We start from the raw sequence: 18545 nt of genomic DNA on the forward strand, positions 1-18545 counted from the left end.
TTCTAGAATTCCACACCATGCCATTTTATTCAGTCTGGCTTCAAATGGAAGGCCACATCCAAATAAAATAAATACATCTTTCTATGCTTTTGGGGGAAAGGAGAGAGCGGCCGACTTGCCCTACCTTGACTCAGGAAAATAAGGTTCGTGCCCAGGCTATACCACTATCTCTACCATTTCATGATTTCCTAATTGGCATATACATGCTTTTTTCTACCCCATGAGAGAATGGTCCATAAGACCTATGGCATTCTAGTCATTGTGACCTGGTTGACCATGATACTCAACTCTATTTTCTCAGAAAATACTGTTAAATAGTTGATGTGGTGTTAAATTAGCCCAACTTCTTTCTTTTATAAAGTACCCATCGGTTGAACCTAGAGCCATTCCTGTGGAATCCATCTAAGTCTTTATTGGGGTCTCCCAATAATATGCATGTTCGTGATCCTCTTCAACATCCATAAGAACAAACATTGGCAAAGCCAATAGGTTTTGCCAATGCGAGATATGTTGGCTCTGTCAATGTTTTATAGATATGTTGCACAGCAGCGTGCGCTGTACGGCAACATGACTTAAAGTAAAGAAAAAACGCTATGGCGTACCCAGCATTGACCGCTTCATAGGGTTCTTTTAATCTTTAAGCCATGTTGCTCAGCAGTCTTCGCTGCTGTGCTATATGCCTAAAAAAGTATCTCCCTAAATTAACATGAGTTGCTTGGGCAATACAGGTAACTAACTGAATTTTAAAGAATCAGCGTTGTCTCAAAATAAAGAAATTAAGAACAAACGCCCAATATACTGCCTAACTATAGAATTAATTCTGGTTAATGCACATTGGTCATTTCATTGAGTGTGAAGACTCACATTCACAATGATGATAACATAGAACTGGATGTTTGTGCACGTATTGAGCATAGATTTAGATTGTGATAATCGATAGTAATTATCGTATAGTATAAACTGTGTATATATAATGTATCTTTGGTCAATAAGTCATTTGTAATTATTGTAATGATGTCTTCTTAGAGTATATTTAATGTTATATTCTCTAGAGGTCTCATATTGATTCTTGGCATAAGTGTTTCTTCTGACTAGTCCCTTGTTGCGCAGGGTTTGTTTTCCGGGCTTGCACCATGTAAAGAAAACATTGTTCAATATAATTGTACATTACAATTGCATTATTTGTATTACTTCCAGCCCTGAGGAAGTTGTAGGGTTCACACCCATAGACGACAAAACGCGTTGGCTTAAGGGAGTGGAAGACTTTGTAAAATCAAAGAAGAAACAAAGCCCAATCTCCTATTTCCTTGTTCATTTATAATATTGTACTAATTGGTTGGTATAATTTGCGTGTGCTTCAAAAATTGTAAACTGTTTGCTCAATCTTTGATTGAATTCCTAGGGAACTAGGGTGGATGTTCCCTCTTTTGGATGCACCGCGGGATACATGTAATCACGGTGCACTGTATACATTTGTTTAAATCAGTATGAGCGCCTGTTTACCCTCTTCACCCAATTTGAATTAACTGAAATATTAAAGTAATTTGAGTGGTGGATATTAGTCTGTTATTTGGATTGAGAAGGATAGCGGAGGGATAGAAGAGGGAGAAAAGGTTTACATTTATATAGCGCTTGTTACCCCTAATGGGGTGTTGAAGCACTTTCTTGGCGAGTAGCACGCTACTCCGGAACCCATAATGATTAGTGGTGAATTAGTATAGAGTGTCATAGAGTGCAGTGGTGTGGAGTAGAGTGGTGTAGAGTGCACTGGTGTAGAGTACAGTATTGCAGAGTGGAGTGCTGTGGAATCATGCAGAATGGAGTGGCCTAGAATGGAGTGGTGTGGAGTGCAGTGGTGCACATTAGATTAGAGTGGTGTGGAGTGCATTGGCGTGGAGTGCAATAGAGTGGCATAGAGTGGTGCAGAGTAGAGTGCAGTGGCATAGAGTACGGTGTTGCAGAGTAGAGTGATGTGGAGTTCAGTGGCAGAGAGTGCAGTGCTGCAGAGTAGAGTGTCGTAGAGTGCAGTGGTGTAGAGTAGAGGGATGTAGAGTTTACTTGTAAAAGACATGCTGTATGGAAGACTGCGTGTATTTCTGCAGGCAATGTTTATGGTAATATCAGGGAAATTAGCAGAACAAATCAGCCCACCAGACCATAGAACAGGCTAGAAAATGGCCCACACACTTGCCTGTCAGACCTGCCCATCTGGCACTGCCTGATTGCCCTATAGGACTCTCTGACCCTGCTGGGAGGTCAACTTCTTGAAAAGAGAACTGGTGTCGAAGTTTTGGAGGAGAAGCTAAGCAGAATGGCAGCAGAGAACCATAGTGGCAGAGCTTCAGAGGAGAAAGTGAGGTGCCAACCACAGTAAAAGGAACCCGAATTCCTAGGTGCCAGAAAGGAGATGCGAAGTGACCAAACAACGCGAGGCCAAAGTAGACTTGCACTTCACAACTCAAACCCTTACTTTCCGAGCCCCAGCAGTGCCAGGGAGGGAGGTGAAGCATCCCCACTGTTACACCGGAGGTCGCACAACAGCCCGTGGTGCCTACTTCCACACCGATGCGGACCGCACAACAGCCCGAAGTGTCTTCTTCCACTTCGCGGGCCGCACATCATCCCATGGCGCCCTCCTGCACACTGCTGCAGGCTGCACAACAGTCCGCGATGTCCTCCTCCATACCGCTGGGGCTGCACAACAGCCCGTAGCACCTGCCGCCATATTGCCTCAGGCTGTGATTTTGCCCGTGACGCCTCACTTACCTGCTCAGGCACGTTGTGGTCTCCCGCGGCGGCCCATTACTGTGATTTCTTTCTGCTTCAGGCACGCTGCAGGACCATAAAATAACATTTAGGTAGCCATTCTCTTGCTTGGGGGCCATCTTCTTTGCTTTTCTTCTTCCCATAATTCCACAGCCTTGCTCCCAGAAGGCTGAAGGAAGGGTTTTGTTACACCATTCTAAGATAGCAACACCTGTTCTATCTTTGTCATCACCTTTTCCCTACCCAAGATGGAGACCGCTTTCTTCCGTTGACATTACTTCCTGTCTATGGGTGTATAAGGGGCTAAATCCTTCATCTTCTTGTGTTGCAACACTCCTTGCTCCTGCTGGTGTGTCCTCGCTCGTGTTGGAGTTCTTTACTCCTGCCTGCGTATCTTTACTTCTTATTGGTGCTTCATGTTCCTGTTGGAATCCTTGGAGCCTTCTGCTCTTGCATGGAGTTCTTGTCTTCAGGTCTACTCTTCATTGCTGGAGTCTTCTGTCCTTTTTCCTGGACTTCCTCTTTTTTGCCTCACTTCCTTTCATGGATTCTCTGCCTTTAGTAAGAGGTTTTTTTCCCTTTGGGGTATTTCCTCTTTCAGATTCCTTTTGGAAGTCACAGTCTCCTCTGGTGTTATATTGTTGGCAGCATCATGGCTACTGGTAAGGGTCTCCTATACCACGGACAGACCAGAACCTTCAAGAACCGAAGTCAGGAACCAACTCATGCGAACCAAAGTTGGTAAGAGAAGTTCTGAGCGTGGCACATGAAGCCAGAACATCATACTAAGGTCACGTCCTGAGGCAAGCATGAAGAAGATGGAGTAAGCTCTATAATTAAACATTCAGAATGGTCAGAAACTAGATTGTGTTTGGTGTTGCATGTAGCCAAAATGTGTCTAAATCAGAGATAGTCATCCACAGAAGTAAACAGGAACGCTAGGAACCAATGCAGGTGTCTTTCTGAAGAGCACCTTATAGCCTGGGCATAAGCAAACACTTACTGATGCTTGTTAGCTCAGGATATCCAAACCTCCACCTGGTACCTTCCCTTTTACTCTTTATCTGAGATTGAAGACCTGCCCTGGCCGGCGTGTGGTGGGACCTGCAGTCCAGACATCCAAGGCACCTCACATTGAATACGGAATATATCACTTTGAAAATGTCAACTTCTGCTGATAGAGTGGAGTGCTAGAGGACAGGGGAAAGGAAATGAAACTTATACCACAAGGAAGAGACCATGAGAGAGAAGCTGCCACAGCTGCTTGTTTCTTTTTCTTTTTTTTGTTTTAGAGCAAACTCGACCCAAAGGTATCAGAGCACCAGTTGTGTTACACAAGGACACATTCATTTTTGTTAGGCACTGGGAGATTAAGTGATTTGGCCAGAATCACAGGATATTGAGCGTCCATGCCGAGACTTGAACCAGGTTCCCTAGGTCCGAGGTCGATCGCACTAGGCATTAGGCAACATCCTCTCACCTCTCCCTGGACCAACTGACGACTTCAGACTGACGTCTCGTAGACTGCGACCTAAAAACGGTTACTTGACTGCCTACATGATCTTGCTGACTATAATCTGTCTTTCTTGTTTTATCCATCCCTTTGGTAGTGAGCGGAAGCCGCCAAAAGAAAGCCTCAGCGCCACTGAAATCCAACAATAAAAAAATAGATATATATCTTTTAAAAAGTGGTGCAAAATTCACAGCTGGGAGGCATTTTTGATAAAGATTTCACAGGGGCTAGCATACTCAGGTGGAATGGTTGGGCCCATGCAATATTCTCTTTGGTTGGTGTAACTAGGAAGTTTTCCAGTGCATCAACACATCCAATAGGTTAATAATAAATTGATGCGTGTCAAAAGTGATAATTGTATCCTTAGTGCTCAAAATACATTCTGCACAATTGCACGTTAATTTGAGCAATTGCACTAATAAATGAACATTCACACATTACTGAAATGCACAGGTCAAATGTCCGCTATATTTCCACAGTACAGCGGCAGTAATATGCGAGAAACACAATTTACTGCCCTACAACTTGTGTGCTGTAATTACTGTACACAGGGAAACAACTCTCCTGATAGTCACGAGGCCTCTTCAGTGTCATTTTACATTACTGCATATATTTAATCCTTGCACCCTGGGTTTTGTTAAATAACATTATATTAAAATTAATACATTTGAAAAAAATCCAGGCCACAAACCAGATATGCAGATGTGCGAATATAATAGTAATTATAGTCTGCCCATCTGCGTATATAGGGGCAGATTTACAAGCCCCTTGTGCCACTTTTGCGTCATTGTTCACATATAAAAAATTACGCACAAGTGGCACAAGGGGCTTGTAAATAAGCCCCATACTATTTACAGTTATTCTGATTTTTTTTGTTGCAGTTTTTTAAAGCGCGTACTCGATTCAAAGGTCTTGGACTGCTTTACTGTTGTAATCACCGGCAGTACTTGTGTTATCTTCCTACGTCACTAGCAGTACTCCTGTGTTTACTAACTAGATCACTGGCAGTAGTGATGAGTTCAATGTCTAGATTAATCGCAGTATGAATATCTTTACTATTTAGACGAGTGACAGAACTCGTGTTTACTACCCAGCTCATTGCCCCTACTCGTGTTTACTATCTGACTGTAGTTGTTTGTTTACTACCTGGATCCCTGTCCATACTCATGTGCTTAGCATCTACACTGTTGGTAGTGCTGCTACATTTTGCATCTGCCAAAGCCCACCTGTCTCTATTAACTAACAGGAAGACAGTAGAGGTGTGACACTTTCTAGTAGTTATCATCGTCCTACCTTGATGATTCTGCCTGCTATGGTTTTATTATTCACCAGCAGGCATAACTGGCTTCCATCCTTCCTTTTCACCATCAACGCTATTCTTTTCAGATCTCATGTTTTTGTTGGTTTCCTTAATGTCTATTTGTAGTCTTTTGTCATTATATTGTACTGTTTCATTAAATGTTGCAAAGTGCTGTAGTATAAAAGTGCTCATAGAATTCCAACATACAAAGGCATGAAAGAAATAATCTCTCCTGCTCCCTGTTGCAGAAGGGCCTTCCTTCAATGAAGGTGCTTGTGCAAGAAAGCAGCACTTATGCAGGCCGCCTTCTGGCATCGGAGGCCTCCAAATGTGCAGTGAAAATGCAAATCCCCCAATGAAATGCAGAGCAGATGAGCAGCTTCCATTCTGGGCCTGAGGTGAGGTTACTAGTGCCACATACCATCAGCACCCTTGGGCCCAGATCCACAAGGGGGCAGTGAGTGGGAGGGCATTGAGGGAAGGTCTGCCATGATGGAAGGCTGCAGTGATGCTGGAACAAGTTTACAGAATAGGGTGAGGGGGCTGTCCTCAATATTGCGTGCCTGACTGAAGTAATAGGGATTGTGAAAAATACAAGGGTAGCAGTGCACAAAGAACAAGAGTTGCAACTTTGTAACAGCCTACTCCCATTCAGCATGAAAGTGGTAAGAGTGTAGTATGTAGCAAGGTGGTGGCGCATTTGGGGTACACTGTCACAAATATTTTACTAAAGGGTCTCATAACTACACAGTTGCTTTATTAACCTTCTTGCTTTCTCAGATTTGCTTTAAAATGCACCATTTGCCCACTCTTTTTTAAAAAATGTTGTGGGGGTGAATCGAACCACTCCCCTTATCACAGTTGGGCTCGATCGATCACCACAGGACAAACTTTTACGCACACCACTTTCAAATGTCACCAGCCGCCACTGAAAGTTACATTACACAAGGACACATTAATTTTTGTAGGCACAGGGAGAGTAAGTGATTTGCTTAATTTTGTTTGCAACGTGACTCTGGTAAGTCTCAGAAGAGACAAATTAAAGCAAGGCTCTCTGCCCAATTCTCCAAGCTCGTAAAAAAGTGTCAGTGTCAATTTGTTGAGGCAACAAAAGTAGCTGCGGCGCTTCCGTTCACGGCCTGCATTCTATTCAAACATATGTGTTACCCTAGCGCCATCTACTGGCCTGCGAAAGAGATGTGTTAACTACAGTAAAAAGTATAATTTCATTTATTTGCAGTTTGCACTGGTCTGTAACCACATTAAAGGATAACATGCCCGAGGGGGGTGATGTAACAGTGAAGCGGGTGAAGTAGCCGTGATTAAAAAGATTTTTTAATTTAATTACAAAAAGCCAGCATCTCTTGATGCCTGGAGGACACTAGAAGGGACAGATTTCCATCTTTTTATTCGTTATTTTCCCTTCTAATTTCGAGGTACAATTTTAATAAATGCAAGTTATCTTAACGCTACTGGTCATACTCTCCTGTCATGTTGTAAACGCTGCCGAGTAGTTGGACATCAATGCAACACACGGAGAGCAGTTCTGGCCAGTGATCTTAGAAAGTGGTGGGCGCAATAGTTGCACCTGCTTCCAGGCGGTGCAGCTAGTAGGCCTGATTTCGTCAATGGGGTTTGGAGGAGGGTAAGAGGGGAAGGGGCGGGGTTAGGGGCAATTTCTTCTCAATAAAGCTTTGGAAAAAATGGGGTCAAACGTGTATTGTTAAAGCACAATTTGCTAAAATTCCAAAGCCCCTGAAAGGCCACACAACATTCAAGTACTTTCCTTGTCTGCAAATGAAGCCTGACACTCCCTGACAACGGACCTCATTTTTTTCAAAATGTCCTAAGAATGCAAGCATATGTCAATAAATTCCTGCGGAGTGCCAGGGCCAAACGTTTGTCATGGATGCCCCCCGCCCCCAATATTAAATAGGCGACCCTCATGCGTTAAAAGACATAAAATATACTAGTGCCAGATTTTTTGTTTGATACCATCCATATGCAAGAGTTAATCCAAATATGACCTCTAATGTGTCAGAATCGGCATTTTCTCCTGGTTGTCCCCACCCACTTCTCCCCTTCCAATTTGCCATGGCTTTTCTCCCTTGTGCCAACAATAACTTACAATACACAAGCACCAGGATTATGCCATGGATGTGCAATATGCCAAGAATTACTTTCAGTACATCACCTCCAGCTTTTTTTTCCATGTGTGCGCCATATGCAAAAATTACCTTCAAAATGCTGGTAGCGGTAATCTACTGTGGGTGCCTCATATGCCAGAAATTACCTCCCGGGTCTGCACTGTGGCATGAATGCACCATATTCCAATATTTACCTCCAGTTTTCCAGTGCGTTTATTTTGCCATGAATGCTCTCCCTTATGCCAAGAATTGCCTCCAATATGCCAGCCTCAGAAATATTGCCATGGATGCCTCTGGAAACCAAGAATTACCTTCGGAACTCCAGGACAAGTGGGTAACTCAAAAACAAAACACACTCACACAAACACTCTCATGCACTAACACTCACTCACATTTACTCATATTCTCTCATTCTGCCTAACACGCTCATGCTCATTCTCACTCATTGCCACCCACACTCACTCACTCTTACTCACTCTTACTCTCAGTAACTATCCCCCACCTATTCTCACTCACATGCTTATTATCAGAGAGGCATCCAGAGGATGGAGGGTAAGGAGAGGGTCATTCTCTAGAAACAGGAGAGAGAACTATCAATAGATTTAGGTCAAGGTCAATTTTTATGCAAGGTTTTAAGAATGCAGTCAGAGAAGGCTTTTTTGAGATAGTGTGTAAACTCAGGATGTGGAAATGTAGAAACAGTAGAAACAAGCTCTGATTGCTTGTTACCGGTGGGAAGGTGCTAATGTGTTGTTGCATCTTTGGTTGTTCCGTTTGGCCATTGATGGTACTGAACAGTTTATTATTTACATTAATAGTTTAGCAGCAAAATGGTACCCCAAATTTGAGACATCCCAACATTTATCTCAATCAGTGTTCCCATATTTCACTGGATCGGAGATAGTGTTAAACTTCAATTTCCAATGGCCTTAAGACAATCCCAAGACCATTTGAAATTGAAAACTGCCCTCTTTTAGATTTGCTCACCATTACAACTTCTTCTGCAAATCCACAAGCTCCGAGATACCCCTCAGGGGCGGATTCACGCGCTATACAAGCTTGCAAACTAAACATGTGTCCCCACATTAATGCACCTCCCCAAGCATCAAAATCAGAAACACAAATTATTAAGTAAATGGTGTGGGCCACCCAATAAGTGAGTTCTAGATCAATGAAAAGTTAAAGGGGTTTCTCACAGAATTCCAAATTAAAGTGGTACAGAGTCAATTCCACAAAGGTTCTCAAATGCAGGGTCATGCAGAGTATGCAAACATCTGGAAATATTCTAGGTCCCAAGTTGTCACCAAAACCAATAGAAAAAAGGACAGCATCCCCAGTAGAGTAGGAAAGTCTACTCTGACTCACCCCCAAAATCGAAGATTTATTTTTGCATATGGAATTACAGAGACCACAGGCTCACTGTTGTGTGAGCAAATATATCATTTCATCAGCAAATCAGAGCACATAAAAAATAAATGCCACATTGCCTTAACACCTAAGCACTAACCCTCTACATGAATAATTATGTAGCACCCTATATGCTAATGTTGTCTGTAGGCGAAAGAATATAACTAGATACATGAACAATAATTTGTTATTTGAATGAATGGAGCACAGTGAACTAGCAGAAAGACCTTGTGAAATGTTTCAAATTGTGGGGGAATAAGGAACAGTTCATTGAGAGCAAAAAACAACAAAAGTAGAAGTAAGCCTATACATCTCTGCTTGACTGCACACTGCAGAGTTTGCAAGGAGAGAAGATTGCAGAGCAGAAAACAGGATTAGTGACAGTAATGACTTCTATTTTGGTCAAAATTGCATGAGTTTTAAAATGTGGCCTATTTAACACATATCGGGAAAATAGACACGTGTGTTTTGTCTCAATCATTCTGTTATGTATTTGTTTGAAACAGGTGCATTGGTTGCATACTGATAGGGCGCGCTGGTTCTCCCCTGTTATTTGTAAGGGAGTGTTTGTAAAGGAATTATGCTGACTTGTTTCTTCCTTGGCCCAAGATGGTCCTGTAGGGATCTGTCTGTAGGAAGAAAGGCCAGAATTTGTGATAGTACTTGTGTCTGTAAACGGATAATATGGATTATTATATTGAGACTAAACAGGTGTTAATCATTCTTCTGAACTCTAAGTTACTGGCAGGGCTCTGATCTTGAAAAGTAGAGAATTCCATAGTTTGGCAGCTTGAATGGAGAAAATAGTGCCACCAATTATTTTCTTCTTGTAAGCAGAAATTTTTAAATGCTGCATGGAATGTAAGTTCTTAGATTGGGAGTATTTCATGATTTTTGGTTGAAGGAATTTTGGTTGTTTGCCATTAATTGCTTTGTGAGTGATGAATATTAGTTTGAAAGAGGATTAAGAGCTTGTGCAGATCCATCGGGATGAAAGATGAGGTTTTGTATAAGAATATGTGATATTACATCGCATGCGCTGCAACGCATGTGATTACAACGCGGTCGTTACAACGACCGCGTTGTTACAACGCAAACCACTACATCGCAAGTCGTTTCTACGACTTGCTGTAGGGGGACGCGCTCGACTTAGGAATAGTATAATTTACTATTCCAACTCCAGCATGTGCAACAGTAGGGAAGGTGTTGAAATAGTAAATTATACTATTCCTTAGTTTAGCACGCCCCATACAACAAGTCTTAGAAACGACTTGTGATGTAATGGCTTGCGTTGTAACAACGACTGCGTTGTAATCGCATGGGTTGTAGCACATGTGATGTAAACGCTGCTTCCCTTTGTATATTTATAAGTAACCTTTCTGCTGAATTCTGAATTCTTTACAGCCGTCTCATGGTTGAGAGTGGAATGCTGTGGTATAGTCTAAAAACATTATTTTGTTTATGGAAGGCAAGTAAAGTTGCTTTTTTTTGTTGAGGAAATCAAAACTGTGGAAAGATGTGCCTACATCTTTTTATTATGCTGAAAGTTGATTGAGACAGGTTGTCCACCTTGAGTGTTAATGGAAAGTGTAAAGTCAACGACAATTCCAAAATGTTCTACTTCTTTAGCTATTTTTGGCAATTGTATTCTTGAATATCGAGAACAAGCATATCATGGCACACTAATATTGTGGAAAAAATATAGGTGGACCCAATATTGAAAGGTAAGTGCCCAGAGGGAAATATAGATTTAGTATTCTTAACTCCACATCTGAGTAGATACATTTTTAAGATAAAAAAAATGTGAAGAAAATCTATGCATACTTACCTCTCAGTATTGTGTCTCATGATATTAGTGCTCCACGATATCCTGGACTCAATATTCAGAAGCCACACAATTTTTGGCAGAGGTCCCAGTTGCTCTGGCCAGAAAAGAAGGGTCATAATTGTTCCATTTATCCTAGGTCAGTATTTCAATTTTTGAAGCATTTAACAGATTTTGATTCCTTGGTATCCATAGATTTATGGCTATGAGCAGGTTTTGAGTCTTGCATTCCCTATGTTATTAGGGTTTTACAATTTGAGAATTATTGGTGTATCATCTCAAAAGTTACACAGTCTGCATAGTTGTGGCAGACGTGTTCAAAACGGTTGATAAGGTCTAGCTGTGGATTCAAGTATATGTAGAAAAGTAGACATAAGATGATAGATGCAGCACATGCACTCCGCCAATTTAGTCCACCAGGATTTTTTTTGCTTATGACTACTTGATTTAAGGACCCTTAATATGGTTGAGTCTCACTACCTGAGTGTCACTTGGTTAAAGTTCGCAGTAATTAGACTGGTCGCGTTTATTGCCAATTTCCACTTTTTAAGATAAGACTGGAGCTAGGGTAAGAGGCACAGGGCTGGTTACACGTGAATACATGTGCTCACACATGTGCTCACATGTGCGGGCCACACTTGTGAGACTACTGTTGTGTGCAGCCCAGTAATTGCACAAAGATAGCCTGGTTCAGAAGGGACTCTGCAAGGGTTGGTGCTGACCTAGGGTACGCTTTATAATATTAGTGCACTGAATTATACAAAAAAGTGATGAATGCAATGCTTGAATTATTCTCAGTCACTGATAATTATTTGTGGCTGCATCCCAGTCCTTCATAATTTTGCCCACCATGCCTCCTCAGTTTGGACTCGTTGATATGTAAATCAGTCCTGACTTGCTCAGATAGAAACTGTACAGCATGAACTGCCAGGCCATGTCCTCCCTGAACCTAAATACAGGCAAATAATTAATGGTTTTACCCTTATTGGGGTTTATCAGTCAGGTATAGCTTGGTTCCAGTGGCAGTGTGCACAGAATCAAACACATAAAAGGTGTTGGGAGAAATGTTTTCAATACGTCTGACTAATGGTGATTGCTCTGGGAAGCAATCCAACTTATCGTTCTTTTGCCCACCATGCCGGCTCACTTTAGACCCAGCCATATGCAAATCAGTCTTGACCCTGCTCCAATATGAATTGTCCAGGCCAAACTGCTAGGCCAAGGAACCCAAAACTCGTTTTGCATTTATAATGTATCATCAGTCAGGTATAGCTTGGTCCCATTGTGCATGGGAATCTTATCTGGGCGTTCTTATCCCACTTAAGGCATTGCACTTATGTGTCCAAAAAACTGATGTATGGAACGCAGTACACATAAGGGGCTTTCTTAGTTCCACTTCTGGCTTGGTCTAAAATAAAGGCCGAATTTAAAGGACAATCAGCCCTTCTTTTGTAAAGTATCAACCTCACTGGGAACTACCTAGAACCTGCCACCTGGATGACAATTCAATGGAAACAAAGACCACAGACTATCATTTCACAAGTACTTTAGACAAGCTACGATTTGGGGGCAGGTTTTTGACTTTGTTCAACCTCCTTCTGTATGAAATGTGCAGCATGGTAAGACAGCAAGTTGTATCTGTGTGTATGTGTAATTACACAAATATCAATTTAAATGGCATTAAATATATGTATTTTTTTTTATAGTACTACTCATCCTAGTATAGGTTCTGAGAGATCTTTACATTACACAGGAAGAGACAAATCATAAAAGTACGGAAATCAATGTACAGGAAATGTTACAAAGCAGAATGAGGATTATAAGGTGTAGGAGTCACATATTTTCCATACGTTATGTTTTAACAATGCACGGTCGAAAGAAACATGGCTCTGCCCCTCGTGACACCACCACCTTTCCTTTGCTACACTTTGACCCCAGTTTATGGGTTTCCGGCAGTCCTGAAGTGCATAAACATGTCACGCATGTCCATTCATAAGTATCTACTAAACCCAGGGCATATTATTCGATTACTTCCGAAAAAGATGCTACAAAATCTTTGTGAGGAGAATCCACCCAAACACATTTTACAAGCGAGAGGGAAGCAATGTTTGCTAAGTGCGATATGAAAGACAAGCTACTTATGCCACAGTTCAAAGTTTAGAAATCGCTATGGCAAAATAGTTTTTTTTATTCGGTGTGACGCTTATTATTAACACTGAAGATTGTAGCGGTCTAGTCTATCGTGAAACATCCCTGTCCCGGAAGCACCACCACACAATGTATCACTCTCTGGCCAGGCGTGGCCAGAGAGCATAAATAAAGGAGCCGGGGTTGCTCGGGACCTTCCGGCTCACACCAGTAACCAAGAGTGTCGTGTCTCATTATTATTCACATTACTGCGTTGTTTATATTATCGTGACATCCAGGCTGCGCCTACCTGCCCCACGACACTGGCAACGAGGGTGGGATCCCGTCATGCCCACGACTCCGAAGTCTCCCAGCTGCTGAAATGCTCTGCCGGTAAGGATTGAACACGCTGCTGCCGGTGGGGAAAGCGCGCTCGCTATCAAGGGAGGATTCCTGCTGCCGGTGTAAGCGAAAGCATCCAGACCGCCCGTGTTGCTCGCAGCACCAAAAACAGCGCGCATCCGGAGACCCCAGCGCCCGCATGCATAGCTAGGAAAAGACGAGTTCGATGCTCCCGAGCACGCGTCACCCAGACAACCGCGCGCATGTGCATTAGCCCCCTGCTGTCCCGGCAGAGAAGAACAATAAAGAGTACGAGGGCATTGCTAGCGCTGTGCTAAGTCAACGAGAGTGACAATAAAGAGGGGCAGAGTACAAACAAGCCCTGGCAAATGTAAGTGTCAAAGGGCTAAAGAGGCATTGAACAATTGAAACCACAATGACAAGTGTATAATAGGAGCAAAATACAGCAAAACACTGGCTGATGCACACTCCAGGCCAGTGAAACAGCGGCAACAACACCCCAGTAAAGACAGAAGTGGCACAGGAGACTGGCAGCAACGTCCAGAATTACACAGTGACCACACAAGAACTAAAATACACTAGAAAGGACAGCAGAATAAGCACCAGCCATGGTTGATCAGGCAGCAGCAGCGCCAGCACAACAGCCAGTCGCCCCTGCAGCTCCACCTCCTCACATACATTCACAAGTCAGTGCACTTCCCCCGTTTAGTGAATTGATTGACCATGCAAAGGCGTCACCCAGATGGAAAGTGTGGATAGGATGTCTCGACAATTGTTTTATAGCCACCAAAGAAACAGATGGGGCAGTAAAAAGATCACTCCTGTTGCATTTTGCGGGGGACGAAATACACAAGCTGTTTGCACATTTACTGAATACAGGACCACAGACGGTTTACGACGCAGTGATCAGAGCATTAAATGCCCATTTTGACCCTCAACTCAACCCTGATTACGAGCGTTTCAAACTTCGACAAGCTCGACAAAGGGAAGGGGAGTCAATGGACACGTTTCACGCTCGCCTCCGTGAGTTAGCCAGCACGTGTACTGAGGATGACCAGGTGAAGGAAGTACGGGCGCAACTCATCCAAGGATGCTGCAACAAGACTCTGCGGACTCTCATCCTTCGACAACCTCGTATATCCCTTGAAGATATACTGATGCTAGCTCGATCACATGAGTTTTCAGATGTCCGAGCGTCTGCAATGGAAGTGCCCTCAACTCAACAACCGAACAAGCAGTAAACGTCAAGACAGAACGAGTAGATGCTGTTTGCACGACAACTCGCGGAGGACGAGGAAGGTGGCCCAACAGAAACTCACGACAACCGCAGTGCGGATACTGCGGGAAGGAGGAACACTCCCAAGACAATTGCCCGGCAAGAGGAAAGACCTGCACGAAATGCGACATTCCCAACCACTTTGCGAGTGTGTGCTGGGGAGGCACTAGGTACAGAGGGACCTCAGGACGTAAACCACCGTCCAGACAAGTGAGGCAACTCACACTGGACGAACCGGCCACTCCAAAAACAACAACCACAACAGCACACCGTCGATACTACTTGGAAGACTCGTCATAAGAGGGTGAAGAAGAATGACACTTTGTGTCGTTCGTAAATGATCTCAAGCGTAAACGTCATCCGCAACCAACGTGTGCCATTAAGATAGCCAGGACACCTGTCAGAGCCCTCATTGACACAGGAGCATCAGTGAATGTCATGGGATTTCAATACTACCAAACACTGAAACCAAGGCCGGCACTAACGCCATCCAAAGTCAAGATCCTCACGTACGGAAGCCAGACTCCACTTCTCCTGAAAGGATAAATGTCTGTACAGGTCCAATCAGAAGACCAGGAGGTCACCACAACATTCCATATAGCTGACAGGGAAGCAGACATACTAATTGGGAGTCACACTTCCGAAGATCTATGCCTAGTCACGTTTGCGAACGCAGTGAAAACACTTCAAACCGAAGACATACGGGAGCTGTTCCCACAGCTATTTGAAGGCTTAGGAAGTATAAAAAGACCACCCATAAAGTTACACATTGACACTGCTGTGAAACCTGTCGCTCTACGACATCGAAGAATACCTTTCCACCTGAGACCATTGGTAGAACAGGAGCTGGTGAAGCTTGAGCAGCAGAGTGTTATAGAAAAGGTACCGGGTACGACCCCGTGGGTGTCTCCCATCGTTATCGCCGAGAAGCCCCGACAACCAGGAAAAATTAGAATCTGCATTGACATGAGGATGCCTAATCAAGCGATTAGGAGAGAGAGGCATTTGACGCCTACAGTTGACGACATACTAGCGGACCACAACGGGTCACAGTGGTTTTCTAAGCTGGACTTAAATGCTGGATACCACCAGCTGAAACTAGACAAAGAAAGCAGATACATCACCACGTTTTCAACGCACCTGGGCCTGCGATGTTATAAAAGGCTGAATTTCAGGATATCCTCAGCAGCTGAGATATTCCAGAACGCGGTGAAAGAAGTTCTGTCGGGACTTCAAGGAGTTATCAATGTCAGTGAAGACATTTTAATTCACTCAGCAACACTTGAAGATCATCATCGTCAGCTCAGAGCAACCCTAAAACATCTGGCGGAACACAGAGTGACCCTCCACAAAGAGAAATGCCAATTTTTCAAAAGGTCCATCGAATTCTTTGGATATGTCTTCAGTCAAGACAGAGTGAAGGTGGACCCCAGGAAATCTCAGGCAATTCAACTCGCCCCAGCACCCACCACGGCGTCGAAAGTCAGAAGCTTCATGGGCATGGCGACGTAGTGCGGGAGGTTCATCCCGAATCTTGCCACGATTGCAGAACCACTACATAATCTGACAAAAAAAGACTCTGCCTGGCGATGGATTCGAGTGGAAGAAGAAGCATTCCAGAAAGTAAAGTCAGCACTATTAGCAAGCACAACCATGGCGTACTTCAATACGACTCGGCCAACGGAATTGATAGTGGATGCCAGCCCAATGGGGTTAGGAGCTGTTCTAACTCAAGAGACTGAGCCAGGGACCTGGGACCCGCTGGCGTTTGCTAGCAAGGCGCTGACAGCGACCGAGACTCGCTACTCTCAAATAGAACGAGAAGTGCTTGCCATAAAGTGGGCCTGCAACCATTTTCACTTGTATGTCAGTGGCCATCCATTTAGAGTAGTGACGGACCATCAACCACTACTCCCGCTCTTCAAAGGAACTGCGCCTCATCTCCCACCCAGGATCGAGCGGTGGGTGATACAACTTCAACACTATCAACTGGATCTGGTATACAGACCAGGGGCCAAGAACCCGGCTGACTTCTTGTCACGTCATCCGACACATCCCGCAGAGGCAGATTCTGATCAGGAGCGGAAGACAGAAGAGTTTGTTAACATGATCTTCCAGTGGTCATACCCTCAAGCGATTTCAATGGATGAAATCAAGTCCCACATGGAATCAGACATGGTCATCAAAAGGGTGATAGACGCAATACAGAAAGGCTCCTGGGAGGGTTTTCTCCAGGACGTCGAAGGATGGAATGAAGCTGACAGGTCCCGACTGGGGAAAATATGGAGAATCCGGGATGAATTCAGCATTGCTGAGTGTGGCATCTTGCTGAGGGGGTCAGGCATCGTCATCCCTCAAGGCCTCCAAGCATGCACGACCGTATTAGTGCACAAAGGTCATCAAGGTACAGGAAGGATGAAATCCCGGATGAGAGAAAAGCTGTGGTTCCCGGGACTCGAGGAAGCTGTAGATAATGTCGTCAGTAACTGCAGAGCATGACAACTCACTGGAAATGCAGAAGCACTAGCTCCAGTGATAACTGAAGACCCTGCCCCATCACCCTGGTCATGGGTGAGCCATGACTTCGGGAGCTTCCCAGACGGGAGGGTCACAGCGATTCTGGTCGACAGCTACACTAAATATCCGTGCGTTGAAGTCCTGCCATCCACAGCATTTAACTATCTGGAACCAGTGTTGACAAAAATCTTTACATATTTGGTCTACCGCATGTGATCAAGACAGACAATGGTCCCCTGTTCCAAGGTAACAAATTCAAAGACTTCCTCACCCGGTTGGGGATACAACATCACCGCATTACACCACAGTGGCCACAAGCCAATGGAGAAGTTGAGCGTTTTATGCAGACAGTGAATAAGATCCTATGCATAGCGGTAGCTGAACACACTGACCCAGAAATCGAGTTGCAGAAATTCCTACGAGAATACCGCAGCACACCTCACTGCACAACACAGAGGTCTCCATGGTCGTTGATGCTGGCAGGGCCCTGACGGGATAACTTCCCAGTGGCTGACAACTGGGAGCCCAAGCCATATAACCCAGCAAGCACCCAAGCTCAAAGAACAGCGAATAACGACAAAGCAAGTCATCGAAGGCGAGCAAAGACTCGAGCACTGATGCCAGGATGTATGGTCCTCATAAGGAATCGTAGGAGTGGAGGAAAATTCTGCACTCCGTATGAGGCAGGGCTGTGGACTGTGCGAACAGTCCAAAGGACAGCCATGACTGTCGAGCGGAACGGAAAAGTAATAACCAGAAACATCTCATGGTTTAAGAGGGTACCAGGGGCAAGTGTCGAACAACAGGGCCCCAAACATGCAACAGGCAACGACACCACATTTGGAGAGACAGAACCCATTCTCACTGATGACATTCCTTGGAGTCACGTTCCATCAGCACCCGAAGGGGAGTGCAACCCTCAAGTCGTGGTCAGTGGAGGGGAAACCGTCAGCCCTACCAGAGGTTCAAATAATCACCAACATCGTTATAACCTCAGGCCGAACCCTCGACCGAACCACAGACTGGCTGAGTTTGCTTGGTAGACTTGTTCTAACACAAATTAGAAAAGAACTGATTTGGAATGGGATGTAGCTGTCTAGTCTATCGTGAAACATCCCTGTCTCGGAAGCACCACCACACAATGTATCACTCTCTGGCCAGGCGTGGCCAGAGAGCATAAATAAAGGAGCCTGGGTCGCTCGGGGCCTTCCGGCTCACACCAGTAACCAAGAGTGTTGTGTCTCATTATTATTCACATTACTGCGTAGTTTATATTATCGTGACATCCAGGCTGCGCCTACCTG

Source organism: Triturus cristatus, chromosome 6 (assembly GCF_964204655.1).
Source record: "Triturus cristatus chromosome 6, aTriCri1.1, whole genome shotgun sequence".
Lineage (NCBI taxonomy): Eukaryota > Metazoa > Chordata > Amphibia > Caudata > Salamandridae > Triturus > Triturus cristatus.